This window comes from Argopecten irradians, chromosome 10 (assembly GCF_041381155.1).
Source record: "Argopecten irradians isolate NY chromosome 10, Ai_NY, whole genome shotgun sequence".
Lineage (NCBI taxonomy): Eukaryota > Metazoa > Mollusca > Bivalvia > Pectinida > Pectinidae > Argopecten > Argopecten irradians.
The window spans coordinates 12,792,337-12,815,626 of record NC_091143.1 but is presented as its reverse complement, the minus strand read 5'-3'; the positions used below and the strand labels follow the sequence as shown (position 1 = coordinate 12,815,626).

Sequence of the window (23,290 nt, the reverse complement as noted above, 5' to 3'; positions counted from 1 at the left end):
ATAGTAGCAATATATAAACACATGGCCGTGTCGATTTCTTGGTGATGATTCGGTTGATTTTCTTTACTCTCGTGTAATAATTTGAGATAAATACAGTATTAATCCAAAAAACTATATATAGATAAAAATAAATACCATGATTGCGTACTAATCCTATTCATAATTTGAGGAGTAAGGGAGGAGCACAGTATATCTAAATACTTAGAACATACGTAAAGAGGTGGACTAATAGACTTACTATTGTCACATGTATTATAACTGGCCTTTCTATTTATTCTCTTGGGTATTTTACGAACGTTATTCGTCTATGGAAAAAAAAACAAAAATAAAAAAAAAAAAAAAAAATTTATGGGTGATAGTACATGCATGTACATATAGATTGGAAAAGATCACTGGAATCGACGCTAAGTCCGAGATACTGTCAAATCTGTATGTTGTATCTATATACCGATACTGGTCGAGATTTCATTTCTATATTAATTAACTGCTGATTAAATGTTTTTCTATTACGTTTCGTGTATCTTAGAAAAGGAGTAGATTATATACATAAAGTAGTGATTACCAGGTGCAATGGAGGTTCCTAATTATCGTTATGGGCATTTTTAAATATAGGCCTACAAATTTTATGTACACGGAGCAAAATTAAACTAATCAAAAGACTAGCATTTTATATTTAGTACAAACGTCTAGTATTAGAGTGAACTATAGGGGATATTAAATATTGTCAGTACTAATAGGAGTTTCATCATTAAAAAGGACACCAAAATATTATTATCTTGGTACCTTGGATTTACTACCTGGTGGTCTTTTTATTTGCCGTCGGTACGTAATTCTTATATGTACGTAGTTCAAGAAGGAAAAGGAACTTTGAAACTGAATATTTCTCTAATTTTCTCGAGTGGGTGTTCCATTTTACGGTGGAAAGGTTGAATTATGTTTTCATTAGCATTCCAGACCATTTGTTTTCATAGGAAAAAAAGTTCGATTGGTAATAATATATGTGAGATAAAAATAAGTTAGTGATGCCTGTTAGGACTTTACAGTCTTATTATTTAAACGGATATTTTCCCCAGTTTTCGCATGCTTTTAATGTAAGGACTAATACAGGTATTTCTTTGGCTGTTTTGGTTATACTTTTCCCTCAGATCTTCTTTCACTTGATATGAACTGAAGAGAAATCATTAACGCGATGTTTTATTACTCCATTTGTTATTTAGGTACTATTATAATCAACCAATACTATTCTACTATTTTGTACATTGCATTCCTTTTTCTGTCCCGTGCATGCAATGAATTATGAGATTAAAATGAATCACTATTGGGCCTACATATGTGGGTTTCATGCACTGGTGTTTGGCTTCTATAGACATTTTTTCTCTCTCTTTATATATTGACACAGTATTACATATACATTGTGTACATGTTTATATCATATATAAAAAAAAAACAGTCTATCGAGCCAAACAACTGGTGGTTCATTTACATGTTATCTTTTACATGTAGCATAACATATTTTATGTATATATGTTTTTGCTATGTAGTAATTACAAAGTTCATAATAATTGATCTTATGCGATTAATGTGGATTTGTAACTCAGTTAGTAATTCATAATCATGTTCACTTGTAGATGTGTTATATCCGATTAATGCCGATATTGCGTCGCTTGTCTCCAACCACTGGTCTAAGTTTCGATGTACATGTTCGCGATCGGAGACTCGAGTCTGCGAATGGAGTAGACAACTTGTAGGTTTTACAGGACTTCGTATGTAATCGTATATATTATATAGCAGGATAAACGACATGGAGTAGTTTGTGTTTACTTTCATTTTGTTTACGAGTTTGGCGAGTTCATCCCGTGGGAAGGCCTCCAGTAGGTCACACAAAAATAGTCCGGTGTTGTGCAGGTGTCGATGTACACAAACGTGTGTTCGGTTTCCATGTAAAATTTTCTAACAAAGCTAGTCTTAGGACCCTATAGGCATACTTTTAATCTTGTTTAACAAAATACTTTACGATCAGCAAATACCGATTGCAATCTATTAATTATGTTAAGCTGCCTGCTTTCATTTCATGACCAAAACAACTTTTTGAATAGTTTTAGCCTAAGTTGTTATATTGAAACTTACATGTAAAATAATGCATAGTGTACAAACATGTATTTGTAGGTCCTCGCGTTGGAATGCGTGGGAATCGTAACGTGCAGTCGATCGCGACTCGAGCAATGCAACTTTGACCGCTCTAATTGTCGTTGTCTGAAGGAAACGTGCAAGTGTTGATGACACGGGACCCATGTGTGTTCGCTGAAGTACATTGTATTTGGCGAGTCCTCAGTGCGTTCGCCATTGCACGATGTTGAAGTTTTTGTTAGGGAAATTCCACTTTTTTGTGCCTACGCATTGCTTACTAGATTGTTTTGGCCTCTGGGGCGGAACAACGGACTTTCCACCCTCTCCGAAGAGGGGTTTTCTATTGTTTTTTAAAAACATGATAAAATGTTGGGCCATTTTTTATTAGCAGATATTTTCATATGGATATATGCTTCTTACTATTTCAGCACAAGTTTGGTACTTTATGACGATAATTTTTTTCACCCCAAACAACTTAATGGGGCTTTAATGAATGGTCCTCTCCATGAGATCGAGGTGGATGTAAGAATCGTGTAATTTTGGTTAGGCTACAGTTAGGTAGTATTAATGGGATAGCGCGTAACAATAGCTTACTTTATTGCACTGTTTCACAGAAACACATCCCAGTTTACATTGCTCTGCTGTGACAACTGGGCTATTTTCTGTTTATGTGGTTGGGGATGGGTGGACCTGCTAGATTTTATTACAGACTTACGAAGGCTTTGCCAAGGGCTCATCTAAAAGCAATATAAAAATCAACAGATATGCCATTAATACATTAAACTCAAATAACTAGGTCCAAACAATTGTCAAATTCGTATAAACAAAAAACTGCCCTGGTAACCCAAAAGCTGTTGCTGAAGTTCAATTTAATTTCAAACATTTTTTAAGTGGGAAATGATATGCCTGAAAGAACATAGTTGAATATACATGTCGCACATACTTCTGTGCTTGTCTTGTACCCCAAATCTGTTAATGTTTAAAGTTGCATTGTACAAAAGGATACCGAATCAATTAATTTAGACTATAATAAACTCTTTGTTGTTCTCCACAGTCCAAAGGATAGTTCTATTGCCGGTAAGTCTATACCAGGATCTTGGTTCTAAGGAGTTTCATGTTCATCCTCATCTTCGGGTTTACCTCAGCCCAAACTGTGGACGGTCTAATCCAACCTCCAGTACATCTACAAGTGAAAAGCTCTTAAAACCTCATAAAAGTCTCGACGAAGGACAGACATTCCTCTTCACAGAAAAGGACTCCCCCTGCTGACAGTACCTCTCATGATGATGCGACCAAGATGGCCCAAGAAATGCTCTTCCTCCTTTCGCATCAAGTGTCTAAGTCAAGGGACAAAACCACAGTGAAAAGCCTCTGTTGAAAAAAGTAAAACTTTCAAAGGACAAAGATTCCTAAAAGCGAAAGGAAGCGTTCAAAGGAACAAAGAATCTTGCTCTCCCAGGAATAAAGGATCGTCTTCCAATGACAAGGAGGTTCCTCTTCAAAAGACTCCCAGGTGAAAAAGTCTTCATCTATAGATTGTTCTTCATTTCAATCAAAACATAGGAATACAAATTCCTCATCTTCAATAATCACACAAAATCCGATAAAGATAAAAGTAAATCGTTCGAAAAGCAACAGACATACCAGTAAGCGTGGAGAAAAGGACAACAGTAAATCTAAAAGTGAAAAAGTGAATAAACCCGTTTCTTAGTGGAGGTGGGTAAAAGTGAAAACAGGAATGGCATGTGATTATCTGAAATCAAAACGTGAAGACTTCTGTTAGGTATTAAAGACCAGAAATTCCAGAGAATAAAACTTACAACTGCGCCCTCTGTAAGTGAGTTAAAAAATTGCTTCTCCTTAGCATCAAGGACTTTTTCAAAAGAAGCTTCTTGCTAATAATAGAGAAGTGTGTCCTCTCATGATAAAAAAGAAAATGGGAAGCATTCTCGGAGGGTCAAGTTCAGGGTTTTTGTCGCAGCCACCAATCAAAAGAAGTTGGATTATTTCTGATGATAGTAGGTGTGAGGATTGAGTAGTAATGGTTCGCTCTTCATCATCTGCATGATAAGGGTGGTCCATGATTTTAGAGGAGCCGGAGCTTACGTGACTTACAAACACAGTCACGACGTTATCGTGTAGCTCAGAACAGTGGGTAGTGAGGATAGTTTAAATGAGGACAATGATGAGGACCGAGGAGAGTACAACAAGAACTAGTTTCTGTTGCCTCCAATACTCCATTTGGCCTCAACCAACCCCTCCCCGCAACCACATAATCCAACAGCAAACGAAACGTGTGCTTTCACTAGACCTAATGCAAGATTTCATTAAGTGACCAAGATGATGACGACGATGATGATGATTGATTGACGATGATCTGATTACCTCCCGCTTTTACGATTCTCCTATTAAAATAACATTATTAACCTTTATCTGTGAAAGTTCTCGGAGCTTCACCAGGGATCCTGTTAATAGTGCTAAAAGTTCATCGCCAGCAGTGAAGTCATTGAGAATGGATTCTCCTTCGTCTCAAAAAATCCAGAAAGAAAGTTCACCGTCACATTCAAAAAGTATCTTATCCACCGCATTCCCAGAAGAGTTCAAAAATCTAGTCATCCAGTTCCACTGTTGAATCAAAAGATCATTCCTCTGTGTCAACATCGTCATCTCAATCATCGCAAAAGAAATCGTCATAATCATCATCATCAATCGTCGTCATCTGCCAAAAATAAAAGTGACAGTAAATCTGATTAAAAAACGGACAAAAGTAATCCTAGTTCTTCTGTCAAAAGGACAGTTCTAAGTGTGACACGAACGTTTTTTAAACGGAAAGTAAGGAGAAAAAATCCAAAGATAAGATCGAAATGTCCAGCAAGGAGTCCTGCTAAGCAAAGAAAAAGCTTGCAAGGAAAAATATAGCTGAGAATCAAAGTAATTCTTTCAGGGAGGAAAGATCTAATACCAATTATAATTATAGTACAGATAATCATGAGACGGGATGCGCGACATGAACGGAAATTGGCCATATCAAACTTTGGATATATCCTAGAGAATCATAATCCTTGGAAACGCTCCTAATGGGCAAGAATTTGTTCTCGTTTGTTTTGGCTCTCCATAAAAAACTTATAGAAACAATGAAAGTCCGTGGCGTTTTCTCAGCAAATTGGTGACTGTAATATTGGAGACGGGAAAATATAATCGAAATCGGAGTAGAAGAAGTTCTTTCGATTTTGATCATCTGTGCTTTGGATGGTAAAACTGTTTGATAGACTTCGAAATCTCAAATCCTTTTGTAATTGTGGTGGTGATGCAGCATCGTAATGGTGTAGGTTGGGAAATATTAAAATCAGCTGAAATCGGCCAGGGGAGAAGAATTGTGTTTCATTTCACCTCCTTACACGGTGGTGACACAAGTGAATGCTATGTAAAGGTTGTTGTTTAAGAATTTCTAATGTCTAGTATTGTCTTGGGTCTGTAGTTGAAAAATGGAGTGAATATCATCTAATGTTATCAGAAGTGGCAATTTAAGCACTCCTTACATTTATTTTGATAGTATGTCTAAACATGTGGTGGGTTTTGATATATATGTTGATGGGTAAAACTTTTGCTTCTGACAAATGAATTAGCCATTTATTCTTGTGAATTACCATTGTACAAAATAAGTCCTTAATTAGGAATTCTTTTTTTTTTTTATGAACCAAGATATCATAGTTCTTTGAAGATCAAGTAGCAGAGTCATGACAAATTGATCACAATAATGTCTGTTGGTAGTCACAAAATATCCAGTTAGATTCTTCAATGTGTTTATATGTCTCCTCTGGAGAATTAATGTATTCATTATTTAATGAGAGTGAAAACATTGCTTAATCACTGATGTCATCCACATTTTTGCTGCTTAAGGAGATATTCTGTCTTTCAAAATATAAAGATAAATAGCATAATTGCATTGTCTTTAAATGGCAACCGCTAAAGATGATCAGCAGGCCTATACAAAGAACAATTTGTAAAATGTTGCGTGCAGTTCTTTCTGATCTTTACTATTAAACATTTTTAGCAACCAATCCAGAGTTTTTACGCAGATAACTTGATGTTCCTCCTTAAGGTCCATCCAACATTCAGATAATGAGGCTTAGAATACTTAAAGATGCTCCACCGCCGACAGAGCATAAATGATATTAATTCATCATTAGAACAATAATTGGTGTTGAATTCTATATATGTGTGTTTATTTAATTAAAAAAATGTTTATTTGATAAAAAAACAATATAAAAATTATTTATTTTGCGGTTGGTGTATACACAATCCCTACTTAATTTCGTATAGGATATAGTGCCACTGATTTTTTTCAGGATGCAATTAATTACTTTTCATATTTTTAACTAGAAGTAAAACTAGAAGCTAAAACTTTTCAATGATAATGGTGTAAAGTAAGTAACTTTTGTAACTAAAGATAAAATATTAAATAGTCTGCTCCTGTTTTTGATAGTGAAAAAACACCATTTGTCAGCGGTGGAGATACCCCACCGCTGACAAATGGTAATTTTTCTCCATCAAAAACAGGAGCAGACGATCTAGTAATTCTATTCAGTTACAAAAGTTACTTACTTTACACTATTACCACAATCGAAAAACTTGAGCTTCTACTTTAATTTTACTTCAGGATGAAAATATTATAAAATAATTAATTGCTTCCATATGCACTGATTGCGCATGCACTGAAAGCAAAATAGATTATTTTAAACCAATTTTTGTGTTAATTAGACATATATGTACACGATTAAACACCAATTATTGTTCAAATGATTGGTATTATTTATGCTCTGTCGGCGGTGGAGTATCTTTAACTTTATTTCTACCACTGCTGATGGATTGTGTAAATGCATACATAATTCAATAGGAGGCATATTCTTAAATTTCTACTCTTTAGAGTGTGACAAATGTATTTGATTCCTTGGTGTCAATTAAATGAAAAATTGAATTAAATGAAGGTATAAAATTTAATTTCAAAACTTTTTTGAGGAAAAAATATGAATTTTTAGATAAAAAAAAATTGTTTAAAAAGCAAAAAGAAATTTTTAATGAAACAAATTTACTGTATTAACAGTAACAATTAGGACTGATATACATGTATATATAATACACTGTGTGCACGAATGTGTCATACTATAATATGCAGCATGCATGTTCTTTGCTTCAAGTTGACTCTACCAGAAGACTTGATGATTATAGCAATTGCTTTGTTTGATAATTTTAACATACATATATACTGTTAAGCTTGTTCAATACAATTTGATTACAAATCTTAAGATAAGTTTTATTTTTACATAATTTTACACATACCATGATATGTGCTATCTCTAGTGGAATGTACGTACAGAAACACAATTATTTGACATGGTAGAATTTCCTTTATAGTAATTATAATTTGGAAAACCAGGCCTGGGTCCATTTTCATTAATTTTAAACTTTTAACTTAAATTTCATCAATAGGAAAGCATTATAGAATTTTTTTTTTTCTACACTTATTACTTTTTTAATGCTTTCCATATGCATTACAAAGTTAAGGAGGATTGGTGAAAGTGTAACATCTTTATTTAATAATTACTTGATCGTTGTTACTTTGTCATTTAGTCTATAAAAACATATATTTAGAATAAATATTTTTATCAAAAAAACTTTTATTATGGTTCATATTGTTTTCAAACTTTTGAACGAATAATATACATCAGATTGTCTTCACTCTCTCAAGTCTCAGTCTCGTACATGTACATCTTCCCGGCATTGCAGTGTATATAATGTATATTTATTTAAGGTGTTTTCTGTGAACTACATTAATTAACAGTATTTATTGTTCAGCATTTTTTGGTGTTGTGACCTTGATGTATTTTTATAACTATCCTACCATCTAGCAACTAAAATTTGTAAACCACCTTTCTTTCAGCTGCGATTTACCTCGCAAATTTTGTGTATCCAACGTATAATTCACCAAAGTTTATCTCTGCTAATTTAATATAAACATCACTTTACCTTTGTCCTTTGTATTAATAGGAATTTCCATCCATTTTTTTTAAAAATCTGCTATATTTGTAAGGAAAATTTAAAATTTCTTGAAATGATAATTTTGCGTAACACAAGTAGCTAACAAAAGAATTTTGGTTTTACAATGTGGGGTGTACAGTTTTTGATGATTACTGGTAATTCATTGTCTTTATGTATATGAGTAAACGGATTCTCCAATCCATCCAACTGGTACCTGGATTGGTTTTTTTTTTTTTTTTTTATTTAAATGACATCTTGTAATACATTAATATATCTCATATCAAAAATGAGCCAGGTTCATGTACCTAGTGGATCCATCTGAATCAAAAGCTATAAAGGTCTTTAAGTTTCGTCATAAGATCTTCAAATACAACATTCCTCTTGCCCCCTTCTAATTTATAATTGTGACCTGTTATCTATATTGTGGACCTTTAACTGAATGCAAGATAAGCTTTTACTGGAAAAGACTCATATTCCATTAAGATTTCAAAGAAAATAATGACAAGGTTTTTCATTGTAAATAACACCAATTTTGAATGGTGAAACTTTTAAAGTGATTTTTTTTAATTTCCTAAAACTAACACAGATAGTCGCTTCTTTCAAGTGGAGATCAATCTTGTTTGTTTGTGGTTAGTGACAACGATCTGTTTTATTATACTTTTTCTTGTATTTATTTAATTGGGCATTTTATATATTTAATCATAAGTACAATGTTGAGTCATGCAGTTCTTGTTATATATTATTTTTACGATTTGTGTACGTTTGTTCACGAAAAATTCATTAAAAATATGAATCGGATATCGTACATCCATATTCTTTTGGAACCTTTACGAAATGGTCTTCCGGCTCTAGTCCGATCGTCAGGGGCACCCATGCTTGTTTTGTGATTAGTTTAGCGTAACGTTGTAACAATCAACGTGGTAGGGTCTTCGGACAGTCTGCGTGTTCTGTCATCATTGTATTTTGTGTTACCAATCAATCTGTTAGTAAACCAAGCATTTACCATTCATTTGTAATTTTTTTTTACCATTATTTAATTACTTCATGCTGTGGGTGAAAGAAAAAAACATTCTCATAAAAATGTATTACAGGTAAAGAGTAACCGCATGCCTGCCAGCTGCTTTAAGATACTATGGGATAAATTACAAGTTGTTACTATTCAAATTTTAAAGTATTGGTACCAATTGTACAAGTAAATTTTTCACAAAAATTTTTCATTCCGATTCTATTCTGTATTTGCAATTATTACAGAGTTACTCTGCCCATTGTGAGGTAGGTTTTTGATTGTGATCATCACTGTGTTTGCGAGCGTATCGTCATATCTTTTCAGAGGGAAAACATTGTGATTTAGATATTTTCTCCTTTAAAATTTAACTTAATTACGTCACAGATGGCATTGCTGACTTGCAAGGGAAGTTAGCTCTAATATGCACATAAATGGGAATACTGTTAATAGATGCGATTATCCAGAGGTTTTGTCTCTCTATATTACATATTCATTTATACAATAAAATCTTGTCTGAAAGTCTATCAGGACAATTTTTTCTACATGTGCACTGTGCAATGACAAGGTTGACAGAATTTTAGTTCTACATCTTGAGTGAATTGCCTTTGAGTTGCGAAAAGGCACTTTCTGAAATATATAGTATATATGATCAGTGATTAAGTATTGGGGCTTACTAAGCCATTTTGCCTTGTACTCTCGCGCAAAAAAACATGGTCCTAAAGGTTTTGAAAATCACACACTACATTAAAGATCCGTAATCATTCTATTCGTCTTAACAAAATATTTGTGGGGAAAACTTCAAAACTCCATACCCCAAAATGATACTGTCCCCATATAAATATCCTACTATCGTTCTGAAACATACCCCCTCCGCTATATGGCTCCACACATAAGTCCCTGTAGTCAGGGACTTCTAACAACTCACCCGCCCCCCCCTCCCATCCTACCCCGGCCCATCTGCGCACGCCCCCCTTCCTTGATCCTTTTCACCACCCGTCCGGTAACTCTTTACTTTAACCTTAGCTTCACCCCCTGAAGAACACATTTGGGACTTGGCATATATACTGATTGGTGCGATTCATTTATGGGATGATCTGGGGTTGGGAATGAGCGGGTTAAGTTGCATTTTTTCTAAATTGACATGTTACAGTTATTATTTCCTTGTGTTTCGGTGAAAAATGTAGCAAATGTAAATTATCTGAGCAAACCATTTCGTGCTAATGTGTGTGCTGCAATTACCAAAATGTTTGTTTTTTGTTGTATCATATTGCTAAAGTGCTATGGTTGTCTTTGGGCTGTGCTAATTTTGCTCCTTAAAAATACAGATATTTAGGGTCTATGAGTTTTCACATAGTCTTCCAGACATTATACCATGTGTTCCATTTGCAGATTCGTACCATGTTGTATCATTACGGATCTGTTGTATCTCAAAAATGGTACATGCTCATACCAGTACAAGTGGTTCATTTTTCAGAAGCATCACCACTTGGATCCAAAGTGATGGCAGACCCGAGGAAAGTTTACATTTGTGATCGGAATGTTTTCTTTGCTTGATAAACAAATACAGAGAGTAATTTATCTACTATAAACAACTACATGGATTATAATAATATAAAAACTACCACTGGATTATATTATTGGAATGTATTCCCGAAAAACTTATTGATGTTTACCATTTATATCCATTTTTATTGTTAACGGCCGAAAATACTTGGCATTGTTATTATTGGAAGGGTATTCTTTAATATGGGTGCCTGCCGCCTCATGGAAAAAAATCAATACAAATTCCATTTGGCGGTTGTTGATGATCATTTTTTAGTACAGCTGTTACGTATCTGGCAAATGGGAACGCAAAGGGTACTGCTTTTAAACTAGTACTACTCCACGCTTTTAACAAATTTGTTGTACTTCTTGAAATTGAACATTTATGTTAAGGGCCACGATAAATTTTTTTAACATATTTTTTGTTATGGGAACTAAGTTTTGATAGTGGAGGTATTCGTGGTGCTTTTGATTCCTTATTCAAATCAGTAAGTCGCCCAGGGTGGTTTAAACAGATAAAAATGATAAAATGCAAATGGATGCTTTAAACAACTAACATTTGGGCTAAACATTTCAAAAAAATTATTGCACATGTAAATGGCCCTTCCCTCACAATTAATAGAAAAAGTAATATAACAAAAAAAAAAAGTCTTCAATGGATTCTAGGTCTACAATTCTTAGTCAATAATTGAGGCCTCCACAAGTGTTGGGATGTGTTTGATTTTATAGGGACAGATGCACTTAATGGGGTCGAATTATGGTGTGTAAAATCGTATCTTTGTGCTGACCGAACTGGGTGCCTCTATCATAACTTTGTTGGTTTATAGAGATAGTTTGAAGTTTGTTAAACCTATTATAAAAATTTACAAAAACATGTATGCCGATTTCTTATTTCTATTTTGAAACCACTGTGTTTCTTCAGTACTCATATATATACTAGCTATGGTTCCTTGTAACCTTGTTGAATATTAGCCGCAGAAAATCTTACTACTGTAGACTGGCCCCTTGTTTGAGTGGACATCATAATTATACCTACTTGTCTTCCTTTTAGCTTGCAATTATAACTTGCAGTGCTTGCATTGGATCCAGTGTTTGTACATCCTGTATTAGAATATGAAATCATATTGCATCAATAAATAACAAGGTACTACAGATGTGCTATATCGGTGGCATGCTGTGTTTTTGTTTTAAATTTCCAATTTTTTCTTTTATTTTTTTAATTGTTACAGTTAATTCTGTCTTTAAAAATACCCCCGACAAAGGGGGGGAGGTTGGGGGGGGTCATATAACCAAATGTTTTTATTGGTAATACTTTGGTCAAATTGTGTTGAAATTGGTCAGTTTTGTACCCTAAAAAAGTGTGGTCTTAATTAATGAGATGGATCTTTTTATCTGAGGGTGAGTCACTAGGGCAGTGTTCACTATTAAATAAGACGACACTCCACCTTTTATTAGGAAAAGACTCCAATTTTCCTAAAATTCAACAATACACACTACAAGGATGTATCACTGCTTACTATATTGTTGTGAGTTTTGCTACATTTCATGTAAAAGGACAAGAATTTTGGCACCAGATGAATCGGGAATGGTTCGTTAACAAGGGAAGAAGAAGGCATAAGGTCGCAATTCTGGTGATAGCATGCAAGTAATGATTAATATATGTTACCACTTATAAATGATGTGAATAACGAAATTACCAGAGGCAGAAAGGAGATGGCATTAATACTCAATAAATATTGATGATAGTTAAAACATTATTTATTATTTGAATTACCCATCGTCAGGCAACTTTGTTCTAACTATATATAATGTGCCAATTAACACATAAAATGTAGTTCCTTTGTGTATGGTATGAAGACATTGAGTTCACTCCACAGACGTGCACTTTCTTCATTTTAAAATTGAAACTATAGGGTGGAACTGTTTATTTTTATATTTTGTAGGTCTTTAGCCTCTATATGTGTTGGTACATTGTTACCTACCAATTTATATAGTTGGTTTGTCAGTAATTCTGTTTATGTATTTTTATTATTATTCTTGAAATTCCAGACTAGAAAGAGTAACTTTAAGAAATGAAGATCCTGTCATTGAGAGCACATTTGTGGGATATTTATAATAATTATGAGTGAACTTACAATTTGCGTTTTCCAGAAAAAGTCAATCCCAAGATAATCTTATATTTGTATGAAATTTGAAAAGTTTTAACTTTCTTGTAATAGAGCAGAAAAGCAGAATACGGTCTGATACTTTAAACTCGTTTTTTCATACATTTATACAGATTGTTACTAGATGTTGTGTTTTTGAAGGGAGCATAGTGTGATGGTTTATCGCCTGTATATAATCATGATTTAATCTCACCTTGACACTTAGAGTTATCTCCCTTGGGTGAAAACAGAGATGGTCTACTTTAGTAGGTTGTATAAGAACAGCTTGCAAACTGTGAGCCACATTAATATTTCTGTATTTTATGCAGAATTGCATATTCATGGGTCATTGCTGTTTTTACGTGACTTTCCACAATTGGTTGTCTTCTATTTATTTAATTGACAAAATCCACTAGGGAGCCTTTTATGCTTGTTATCAAAATGTAATTGTGCTCCCTTCATGCATGGTAAATACTAATACACTAATTTATAAATTGATGCTGTATCCATATCGTATTGAGAATGTCTGTAGTATTGTTAGTTGCTTTCATCATTAAAGTGGGAGAAAGCTCTTCCTTTCTTTTAAAACTATTGAATGTTTTTGTTATCAGTTTACATGTAGTCTATATACTGTGAAATATGTTGGGCTCAATTTTTGATTTAACTTGATTGTCTTAAATTCGTAAGAAGACCTTATCAATCCCAGTTTGTCACCTGTAATGTTTGACAGTGAACTAAGCTCCACTTAAATCATTCTAGAGTTCCGTGTTTTTACAGATGTGTCCATAAACAATTATCGGTCACATTAATAGAGTCAGATATACTCAATCAATTAAATGTTATGCAGTGGAAAACTATCTTTGTTTGAACAATATTTTCCAACTGAAATATTTTCGTGTCGTTGAATTTGGTCAAAAAACAAATCCACGAAAATTACCCCCATGAAAAAATGTTTCACAGTATGCATTGTCTGTAAGACATCAATCTTTCCAATGGACAGTGACCTTTTTTCTAAGGACAAAAGTTACCCCCATTTTTAGAAGTTACACAAAACCAGATCATCAAAAATGGTGGCAGTTTGATCTTTGAAATCGCTTCCCCCATTTTAAGTCCATGGTCCGCTTTTTGTCCATGTCCTTCCATCTGTTTCCACATTTCCATCTGTTAACATTTCTTGTTACCGCTATTTCTCAGAGAAAGGGCTGAAGGGATCTGTCTCAAATTTCACTTATCTATGTTCCCTTAGGGCCCTAGTTGTGCATATTGCATTTTTGGATCGATCGATGAACCAGATGGCCGCCAGGCAGCCATCTTGGATTTTTCATAGTTAAAGTTTGTCATCGCTATTTTTAAAGGAAAGTACGGAAAGGATCTGTCTCAAAATTCATGCGTGGTATTCCCCTAGGGCTTTAGTTGTGCATATTGCATTTTGGGACCAATCGGTCAATAAGATGGCCACCAGGCAGCCATCTTGGGCTTTTGATAGTTAAAGTTTAGGTTATCACTATTTCTCAGAAAGTACTGAAGAGATCTGTCTCAAAATTCATATGTAGGTTCCCCTAGGACCTCGTTGTGTATATTGCATATTGGGACCAATCCGTCTATAATATTGCCACCAGGCAGCCATCTTGGATTTTTATATTTAAAGATTGTTATCGCTATTTCTCCGAATGTGCTGAAGGAATCTTTCTCAAATTTCATATGTAGGATCCCTAGGGCCCTAGATGTGCATGTTGCGTTTTTGGACCAATCAATTCACAAGATGGCCGCCAGGCAGCCATCTTGGATTTTGATAGTTAAAGTTTGTTATCGCTATTTCTCAGAAAGTACTGAAGGGATCGGTCTCAAATTTCACATGTAGGTTCCCCAATGGCCCTAGTTGTGCATATAGCGATTATTGAGAGCGATTGGTCAACAAGATGGCCGCCAAGGAGCCATCTTGAATTTGATAGTTGAAGTTTTTACTGCTATTTCTCAGAAAGTACTGAAGCGATCTGTATCAAGCTTTACATGTAGTATGTTTGAAAAAGTTTGAAAATTAGAGAAAAGATCCATCTTTCCATTGTCAGACATAGATCATTCTTTGGGGGTGCCAAGATTCCCTCTGGGATCTTTTGTTATTTTGTTTATTTTGTATATCTTCTATCTGGACCAAAAGTTGCCTGTCAAAGGACCAGATATATGATAAAAGTTGCCTGGCATTAATTTTGAACGTTGCCAATGGAGAAAAAATAAGTCTAAGTTTGATAAGTGATTACTTTATGTCATTCTAGAAATGTTCGAGCACACCCTACATGTATTAATTCATGGATTGCCCCTTTCCAATGGAATGTGAATTTTCAAATAGAAACTAATAGAAGTTGTCTGTCCCTTGATGTTGTCATGTTAACACAATATCATATTGGTCTACCAGAGTTACTTCCCTTTGTTCACATATTACTACTGAGTGACAGAGTGTATACAAAGGGAGACAACTCTCGTAGATCAAGATGGGATAAGATTATTGTGTTAACCTTAAATTTACTAGTACTGTTTTGTCCTCAACTCCCTTGGACCAGAAAGATGTAGACTTAAGTTAATAGTTCTTTGGTACCAAGTTTCCTTGTAGTAGTTTATACAGAAAAAAAAGAAAGTACTTTTCTACACTTAATATTGCTTGTATTGCAAGAGCATTCTCAAACAAAGATTACTTCAGGAGTCTTCAATCCCAAAAGGTTCTTTGGCATAACAAATTCACGAACCCATTTGACTGAAAGAAGTCAATTTATGTCCAAAATAAAGCAATATAACATAATATTAAAATTATGAGTTTATTTACATTGTCAACACTGTACAAAATCACTCACAGTGTACATGCATTCTCTGTGACTTTTACAGGTAGTAAAATATTATCGTTGAGGGAAAATCTGAAGGTGGTGACCCCTTTATCAATCCATTTTTTGACTGAAAGGCACCGCAGTATTCACATATTTGATTATTATTATTTTTCAATCTTAATTATCACTCCTGTAGTTTTACGGGTGCCACTGCGAACGAAACAGTCCATCGCTATCAAGTCAAACTAAATTGTACCAATTAACTCATATCATTAACAATTATAACAGATATACTCTTTTTAAAAACAACACATTTGAGTCCTAAGGTATCCTCCATTCATACATTTGTCTCTCGTTCATTTTCTCCATGACTTCATATCATTATTGTTGTACTTCACTACGCAGGCCCGCCTCTCTGTAACAGTCAAATAATTTAAGTTGATTGGTAGTGATATTTCAATATGTCATGATGTTTCATAAATGAACCTAAGGATACACAACCTAATTAGGAGGCACAATGTTTTAAATAAGAAAAAATTAAAGATATGTGTAGTTCCATGAGAAAAACCACCAAACTACATGTGAGTTTCAAATTACTGAACCAGATGGTATATACTTTAATTCTTTCAACCCCTGAAAATTTCATGATGGACTGCTCAAGTCATTGATTTAGAAGAGGCTAAATATTTGTGTAATTTGTGCAATTTTGTGAACAACTAATGTCCAGTTTATGTAAATACAGAAAACTTCACTAAATAAATTAGAAATTTCCCCAAATTTTATCAATTTTTAAATGTGTATAATCCTAATCTCTAATCTACCATTATAATTTGTCATCTAAGCAATACCTGTATGAAATCCATTTCCTCCTCTGTCATTGGTTTCCTTTGGTAGCGGCTAGGAAGGTCCTTAAATTCTATACCCGAGCCTCTCGCTGTACTTCCAATCGGTTTCCCAGATGGTACAGCTGTGGAAGGGGGAGTCACTATGGTTGTCTCTTTGGGTTGTATTAGTGCATCTAAAAGAAAATAATCAAGATATTAAAGATATCAAAACAGAGATGATACCTTGTAGTTGTCATACATAATTAAATATTAAGTACATGTAAATAGTATTTATCATATTAAAAATGATTTTGTAAAATTGCTTTTTTAACCAGATATACAGATGAATTTATATAAAAGATTTACGATTAGATTCATTATATCAGCTGTGCAAATCATGCTGCTATATATCCTGCTTAAATTTATATTGTCTAAATTCCACAATTTCACTAAGTTATATTAATGAAAATTCTTCAACTCAAGTGTATGCTTTATATACAGTTAATTCAGGCTTTTAAGTATTATTTGTTTTAACCATTTGCAGGTCTTTAATACACATAAAATTATGGTGTCTTCCTGTCTAGCCAACTTTTGGGATTTTATGTGTTTAAACAGGGTAGGTTGGCCAGGTTGGAATGGCTGTATCCGGAACGCCTACATTTTAAAAACATCTACCAGGCACAGGGACCTGGCACGATTTTTTTAAATTAACAGTATACATATACATATTATAGTATCAAGGGTATGAACTCGGCGGTCGAGAAAACGGACCTATTTTTTTAAAACCGTGATTATTTTAATAAATGGATTCTATACAACATTGACGGATATCTTACCTTAAAGAGAAATAATTTATTCTTTCCATTGAGTGCTTGATGAACAAAATTGGCCAAGTATTGACGAAGTTATGACTTGATGAATCGGGAAATTTACGAAAAAATATGCCAGGTAGACATTTCCCTGTCCGGTCGAAATGTCGTCATCGGTCTAATGGGGGACTCAAAAAACAAGCCATAATCACAAAATCTACGATTGTTGTGGTAAACAGTACCCATAACTGTGGTCATCCATAAATTCCTTTGGAGGTGTCATGACCCGTACTTTGTAGAAAACTCCATTTAAACATCGTGTAGCTCACTTACTTTAACCGTCACCGCCATGTTCATTTGTTCTTCGGAATGCTTCTCGAGTTTACCCAAAAGCACAACATTACATAATTTGCATAATGTAGTCACATTATGTAAAGTCGAGAAGCGTTCCGAGAGGAAAATGAAATGGCGGTGACGGTTAAAGTAAGTGAGCTACACGATGTTTTTATAGAGTTTCTACAAAGTACGGGTCATGACACCTCCAAAGGAAGATTGTGGATGAACACAGTTATGGGTACTGTTTACTCACCACAATGAGAGATTTTGTGATTTTGGCTTGGTTTTGAGGTACCCATTAGAGCCGAGACGACATTTCGACCGGACAGGGAAATGTCTACCTAGCATATTTTTCGTAAATTTCCCGATATATCAAGCCATAAACTTCGTCACTACTTGGCCAATTTTGTTCGTCAAGCATCAATGGAAAAGATAAATTATTTCTATTAAAGGTAAGATATCCGTCAATGTTGTTATAGAACCCATTTATGAAAATAATCACGGTTTTAAAAAAATAGGTCACGTTTTCTCGACCGCCTAGTTCATTTACCCTTGATACTATAACATATATATATGTATAGTGTTGGTTAAAAAATTTCGTGCCAGGTCCCTGTGCCAGCAAGTATGTTGTTATAACAATTATAGTCTGTATCATAAAAGTAACTTTACCTGTGTGTGATCTACCTGGATTTTTTTACCTGGACATACATGGACTATACCATAGAAGATTGTGAAGTCTGTCCATTTTACAACAAGAAAAAATTTTCTGTATCTTCATTGATCATGCATCATGATTCAAAATTACCAGACATGTAATATTGAATGATTATTTGAAAACACTTAATTGAGGAAATTTCTGGAAAAATTTTCAACATTATTTTTCATGCACGCATGTGACCAAGTAGAACATGTAATCTATAATAAATGGTTTGTATCTTTTTACCTATGATAGGTTTGGCATCATAGACTGGATATTCTATAATGTAATGCATCCACAAGTAATATTGATGAATAGATATTTAGTAAACTACTATCATAACAAAATATTAACATTTAGTATGTATTCATTTATTTTATATAATTTAATAAAACTATGACTTTATTCTACATGCACGCATGTTGATTCCTGTTGTTGCTCCATAACGAAAACTTTATTGATGGTATATGAGGTCTTACAGCACTCTATAAAAACAAAAGCATAATTAAGTTAACTGACTACCATTAAAACTTAGGATTTTAAAGATATTTACAAAATGAAAAGTTTTAATTAAAATAAATCTAATTTTTTTCATTTATTTCTTCCAGTAGCTATATATTCTGCATTAGAAACATATATTATGCATGCAATGAAAAATTTGCCCTTACATATTACCTGGAATTAGGTCAAAAAAAATATGTTTGTTTAGGGTTACATTGGCAAAAAAAAAAGAGCATAGGGTTGGTTGGTCGGCAGGATATTTTTTTTTATTCATTTTTTTTTTTTAATAAATATTCTTACCAGTGTTTTTCACTCTAAAATGATGGCCGGAATTGGAGGAGTCTGAGATCAAAAGCCTCACTTTTAAATATTTTTTTCTAAAAGACATTTAAAAAGTGCCGAAAAAAAAATTAGGGTCAGTCAGGTAACTGCCCTTAAAACAGAATGATACATATATACACATATTTGTATATATGTTTCAGCCTAAACAGACATTTTTTTTGTCCTTAGTATGAAGGACCCTATTACTGATAATGAATTGATTTTTTACTTACATATATAATATATAGGGTATCAATGAATTTATTATTAACAATATATATATGTTTCTGATAAACAGTTCAGAAGAATTGCATTTGAAATTTCCACAATATATAACCATTATTTATTCAATAGCGAATATAGGTATCACCTATCAATTTCCGTTTTATCCTTACCGGAAAAAAAATTTCAATCAGTTTGAATTTATCATGGACTTTGGGACATTTCGAAATTAAAAATTGGCTCATTCCGTATCTGTGACTGCTTAAGGTCTTCCAATTAAACAAGTAAATAACTGACTGATTATTTGATTGATTAGTGAGGCCAGAAACATATATACATAGAGATTAGAAACTCCTTCTTTGTCATAGTTGACAGGCAGCAGGACCTCCGGTTTATAAGCATTTTCCCTTGGCTAACTACTTTTAAGTGTATTCTTTTAAACATGATATTTTTGCATAAATACAAAGTTTAAACATCATATCATGTTTTGATGTGACCAGATTTCCCGATTGGTGTTATTTAATATGATTTTAAAGCATGAAAATCAGCAATTTTACTAGTTTTTTTCAAAAATCAGACTTTCAAAACCGGAAGAGCATTTTGTTTTATTAATAAATAAGTTAAAACATATTTTTTTAATCCAAAATCGTATTCAAACCATCTGAAAATTACTGAACTTTTATAACAATTCAAAGTTATTCTGCTGTATTTAACTATCTAAAAGTTTATCTAAAAAACCCTAAGCACATAGAAAGGTACATCTGCGTATCGTAAAAATGGCGGAGTTGCCAATCTCTATGTATATATGTTTCTGGTGAGGCTAACGTCTATATAACCGAGCCTGATATAACCGGACCACGAGACAACACAACGATCACTGACGACACAGTAACGATAACAGACTTTACAAGAGAGTGCGATATGCATAGACCTAGAACTACCAGGTAGTATACAGGTACAGTCAGCCACCTAATTATGGAAAAATATCAAAAAACCCCCCACTGATTGCAATTAGAAGGACCCTGGTAAATGTCGACAGGTGGTAACGAACAGATGGACAGTGATGGAACTTGTGACTCGAGACATGTCAAAGCTCTGTCGATTGCTCAATGTAAATACGCGTGGCATTAAATGTTATTTTCTCTCTATCGGGATTACATGCACAAAGTCTCAAAAGAACATATAAATTTATCACTTGGAGCCAAAAAGAACTACAAAAACACAAGAAATATCATTTCTCCTTACAATCCAAGTGTCCTTGCCGGAGCCGCCATCTTGAAACAGACCGACAAATTAGAAGAGTTATCCTGTAAGGGCGAAAATCCAGTTACACTTTTAATTTCCCGCGATACGTGTCAAAATATCTGAAGCAATTTGCCTGATGCAAATATTTTTCATACATTTGTATTTTAAGCAGATTTTTTTATACAGGGAATTAAAGAAATGGGCCATTTGGCGGCCATTTAGATATAATGCCTTTTTTTCGCTTTGAGTAGAGCCACAGTTTTACCAATTTTTACTGACTGTATCGAGCTAATATTTGCTGTAAATCTTTACTAGGTTCGTTAATTTAGAAAGAACAACCCCTTGCCTATTGATATGCAAAATATATTAACAATATTTTGAATACCAGAACTTTTTCTATAAAGGGTTAAATTTGGCAAAAATGGCAAAAATGGTGTATTTTGTTGCTCAAAATTAAGGGAAAGGGGTAGCAAATGTTGTTACTCTGAGAAAATTTTTTTTTAGTCTTATTAATCAAAACTGTCAAAAATGATAATTTCAGTTTATATTGAAAATTCAAATATTGATATTATATCAAAAATGCAAAACAATTTTTTTTAGGACATTATGCGGTCGATTTTAATTTTTATCGATAATACGGAATAATACACCGATATAATATAATCATAATTATTAGAAACATATGCTATTATCTTTGATGTTATGTAAACTGGACATTTTGTTTTACCTGTACACAACCTTTTCATCGAATACACCTGTAATTACTGGCCGCATCAATTGCTATTTGGACTATATCGGGTATTTGGTATTGTCTTACTGTCAATCAGGTTGGGAATATTGGATTGTGATTTGAATTAAAATTTTGACTTCTACATCTATGCTCTAGGTGTTTTTTTTATTTTTTCCTCCATTTTTAAAATTTTAAATTGTAAAAGCAAATATATAAAATATACTGATTGATCATACCTAAAAAATAATAAAAAAAATATATATTTCGTACACAGGTAATGGAACGTTGCAAAATTTTTTGGACTTATTCAAACAAAAATGGCTTCTTCCGTAAACTATTTCAAATAAAGAACTCTTAAAAATTATTCCAGGGACAATAAAACAAATCGTAAATATAGCAATCTTCCGTAATTTCAAAGTTCATGATTAGAATAAGCATGTATTTTCACCGTTTCGATTCTACATGTATAGTCATACAAGAAGGGCTATCAGCATTACCACACTTAAATATACTTATTTAAATCTCACTAAGTATGTTCATATATCCCCCCCCCTCGCATATACAAAAGGACTCGACTCTAATAAAGTATTTTAAGGATTTAACTTGCTTTTAAATAGTGAATTTAAATCATGATATTTGCATACTGCAAGTTTAAAAACATCATATCATGGAATTTTATTGATGTATTTTGATTGGTGTTTTTAATATAGTAAACATTATGAAAGTTTCAAAGGGCAACAATATAGAATATATTATTTGGTATAAGCGGCGTACTATTACTCCAATATCACATAACTGATAACCGTCCACATTTTATTTTTACTCAAAACTCGCTACTAGTGTTTTCATCAGAAGTTTGAAATAATGGATTTCTAAATAATTTGCTTACAAACACCTTGGGGATTTTGCTCGTAAAAAAAACAGTATAAATTTTGCTTTTTTTCCCCCCCCCACAGAAATATTAGGAGGGGCGGGCCCAATAGATCTAAAAGGTACTGAAATTTATCCAAAAATCGAACATCATTTTAGTTATTCTGCAAATTGGATTGTAACCAAATTTGACCACATCTAATCTAAAAACCCCTAAGCACATATAAATTTTGAAATGGTGTAAAAGGGGCGGGGAAACTGATATGTATATCATAAAGCTAGTAATAGAGGTAAAACTCTTTGTAGATCTAACGTGTCACGTAGTATGTGTTGTTAAATGTTTAAATTAGGCTTACACTGATGTAGTCGAAAACTACTGTGACAAGAGATTATCTCTGAACCGTATCGACACAACCACAGGGCTAAGAACTACCAGGTAGGAAACAGGACGTTGTCAAATCCTTTAAATCACTAATTTGTATTTGGAAATGATGATTGAAAAATATATGACCCATCCTTTGGATATTTTCCAAAAAATACGAGATTTGAAAAATTTTAAGGGATCCTGGAAAATGTCGACAGGTGGCCAATTGGATTTTTTACCCCCACCTCGATTAAAGTTAATAGGGTTTTGATAGTAAACCTTTTTTCGCTAGAGTCATAGTGTCAAAGCTCAGATAAATTTGCTCCAAAAAGCATAAATTTGTCGTCAAAATTAAATTTTAATCCAAAATTTGCTCTTTTTCTGACTATGACATGGAATACATGCTCAATAGTCAAATTAGAGTGACTTCCCCTGCAATATAATTTATCACTTTGTCAGAGGTAGAGCATAATTAAGAACTTCAAATTTTCCGCGAAAAACAAATTATGGAAAATCTCATCCATTGAATTAGACTACAATCAGTATCACTCTTGGCTCTTTACCCCGGGACATCTTGAACAAGTCAGCGGGGCGCCAATTCGGAGAAAATATGCCTGTAAATCGTTTAAATTTCTTTTGCATGGTATCCCGTGATATGTCAAATATCTGAATGCCAATTTGGCCACAAATTTCTCTA

General features: G+C 33.5%; 1 protein-coding gene, 1 long non-coding RNA gene and 1 pseudogene across 2 annotated transcripts in view; 2 read left to right on the top strand and 1 right to left on the bottom strand.

Moving 5' to 3' along the window:
* LOC138333146 (protein AF-9-like) overlaps positions 1–23,290 on the top strand; it is a 70,090-nt gene that overhangs the window by 10,259 nt on the left and 36,541 nt on the right. The window lies entirely within an intron of this gene.
* Positions 2,617–5,448, top strand: LOC138332537 (dentin sialophosphoprotein-like; annotated as a pseudogene).
* LOC138332740 (uncharacterized) lies at positions 16,059–16,727 on the bottom strand. The gene is made up of 2 exons (XR_011209861.1): positions 16,523–16,727; positions 16,059–16,089 (listed from the first exon to the last, which is right to left on the bottom strand). It is a non-coding gene; the product is annotated as an uncharacterized lncRNA (long non-coding RNA).